The following is a 2,600-nucleotide window of genomic DNA, read 5'->3' as shown; positions in this document are numbered from 1 at the left end:
TTTTCCCTCTTTCCAGTCTCTCCGAAGGAAGTCTCGGTGATCGCGCTGGGAGCCGGGAGCAGGATCCACGAGGGGGACGACGTCACGTTGGTGTGCCGCTGTCGGAGCCACCCTCCCCCACTGAACTACACCTGGTACCGGCGTGTGCCCGGCAACACGCTGGAGACCGTCGCCGTCAACGAGACGGTGACGCTGCGCTCCGTCACGCGCCGTGACGGGGCCCCCTTTATCTGCAGCGTCAGCAACGCCTTGGGAGCCAGCGACTCAGCCCCTTTCTTCCTCGACGCTGTGTGTAAGTCCGACATCCCCTTCCTTCGCATAGCACCCTGTGGTGGGTTGGCAGGGCGGTGCGGGAGGCATTTGGCACGCCTGCCCTCGTTGGTCAGTGTAGGGGGACAGCAAGAACTGGAGTCAGAGTCCATACAGCGTGGAGCTGGAGGAACATGGCAGGGAAAGGCAGCGTCAGTTGAGCAGGAAAACTGATGTGTCGGAGCCATCAAAGAATCAGGAGAGTTGATGTTTTGAGCCTAGACCCTTTGTCAGTAAAGGAGTTGGGAGGGTCATGTTGCGGCTGTACAGGACATTGGTTCGGGCCACTTTTGGAATACTGTGTTCAATTCTGGTCTCCCTGCTATAGGAAGGATGTTGTGAAACTTGAAAGGGTTCAGAAAAGATTTACAAGGATGTTGCCAGGGTTGGAGGGTTTGAGCTATAGGGAGAGGCTGAATAGACTGGGGCTATTTTCCCTGGAGCGTCGAAGGCTGAGGGGTGACATTATAGAGGTTTATAAAAATCATGAGGGGCATGGATAGGGTAAATAGTCAAGATTTCCCCCAGGGTAGGGGAGACCAAAATTAGAGGGGCATAGGTTATTCTTGGCTTCTACGGTCCAGAGCACGGAAACAGACCTTCGGCCCAACCAGCCCATGCTGACCATCATCCTAAACCTAACTAGTCCCCACCTGCCTGCCCCTGGCCCATATCCCTCCAAACCTTTCCTATCCATGTCCTTATCCAAATGTCTTTTAAACGTTGTAACTGTACCCACATCCACCATTTCCTCAGGAAGTTCATTCCACACACGAACCACCCTCTGTGTGAAAAATATTTCCCCCTCATGTCTTCTTTAAAATCTCTCTCCTCTCACCGTAAAAATGTGCCCCTTAGCCTTGAAATCCCCCACCCCAGGGTAAAGACACCTACCATTAACCCTATCTATACTGCTCATGATTTTATAAAGATTTTATAAAGATCGCCTCTCAACCTCCTATGTCCCAATGTAAAAAGTCCCAGCCTATCCAGCCTCTCTTTATAACTCAAACCTTCCACACCCGGCAACATGGGGCTATTTTCCCTGGAGCGTCGGAGGCTGAGGGGGTGACCTTATAGAGGTTTATAAAATCATGAGGGGCATGGATAGAGTGAATAGACAAAGCATTTTTCCCCAGGGTAGGGGAGTCCAAAACTAGAGGGTCATAAGTTTAAGGTGAGCAGGAGAGAGTTTTAAGGGGCAACTTTTTCACACAGAGGGTGGTGCGTGTATGGAATGAGCTGCCAGAGGAAGTGGTGGGGGCTGGTACAATTACAACATTTAAAAGGCATCTGGATGGGGACATGGATAGGAAGGGTTTAGAGGGATATGGGCCAAATGCTGGCAAATGGGATGAGATTAATTTAGGATATCTGGTCGGCACGGATGCATTGGGCCGAAGGGTCTGTGTCCGTGCTGTGTGACTCTATAAATGACGGTACATCTTTCCAAAAGTAACAAAAGGTTAGCATTACTAATGGTGAAGAAGGCAAATGGTATGTTTGCTTCCCCAGAAGAGGATTTGAGTACAGGGGCACAGATGTCTCACTGCAATTGTGCAGACCACCCCCTGGAGAACTGTGTGTGCAGTTTGGGGTCTCCTCCTCTGAAGAAGGGAGCTCTGGTGATGTAGGGAGAGCAGCGAAAGGTTTCCCAAAATGATTCCTGGGATGGCAGGACTGACGGATGAAGAGAGACCGGATCAGTTGGGATTATATTCCCTGGAGTTTCGAAGAATGATGATGAAGAAACTGATGACATTCTGACAGGATTAGACAGGGTCAACACAGGAGGGATGTTCCCGATGATCGAGGAGGTGGTAGGGGTGGGGATCCTGTGGGATTCTCTGTCACAGAAAGCGGCCGGGGCCAGAACACTGAATGTTTTCGAGAAGGAGTTAGATTTAAATAAAAGCCGCAAGAACTGCAGATTCTGTAAATCAGAAACAAAAGCAGAAATTGCTGGAGAAGCTCAGCAGGTCTGGCAGCATGTGGAGAGAAACCAAAGTTAACATTTCAGACCCAGTGACCCTTCCTCAGAAACCAGTTCTCACAGGTGACGGGTCTGGGGGAGAAGCTGGGATGAAGGGACTGAGAGGCATGTTGGATCAATAGTTGGCACTCTCTCTCTCTCTCTCACTCTCTCTCTCACTCATCCACACACACACTCACACACTTTCTGTCTCACTATCTTTCTCACACTCTCTCTCTCACACACTCTCTCATATTCACTCACACTCACTGTCACTCACACACCCTCACTCTCTCTCATACTCACCCTCACACACTCA

The 2,600-nt window shown here is 50.4% G+C and overlaps 1 protein-coding gene across 1 annotated transcript in view; it reads right to left on the bottom strand.

Moving 5' to 3' along the window:
• LOC109926400 (sialoadhesin-like) overlaps nucleotides 1-2,600 on the bottom strand; it is a 35,071-nt gene that overhangs the window by 20,938 nt on the left and 11,533 nt on the right. The gene's annotated exons all lie outside the window — the stretch shown is intronic.

The sequence above is a fragment of the Rhincodon typus genome, chromosome 47, assembly GCF_021869965.1.
Source record: "Rhincodon typus isolate 14 chromosome 47, sRhiTyp1.1, whole genome shotgun sequence".
In the NCBI taxonomy this organism is placed as follows: domain Eukaryota; kingdom Metazoa; phylum Chordata; class Chondrichthyes; order Orectolobiformes; family Rhincodontidae; genus Rhincodon; species Rhincodon typus.
This window is presented reverse-complemented; position numbering and strand designations above follow the sequence as displayed.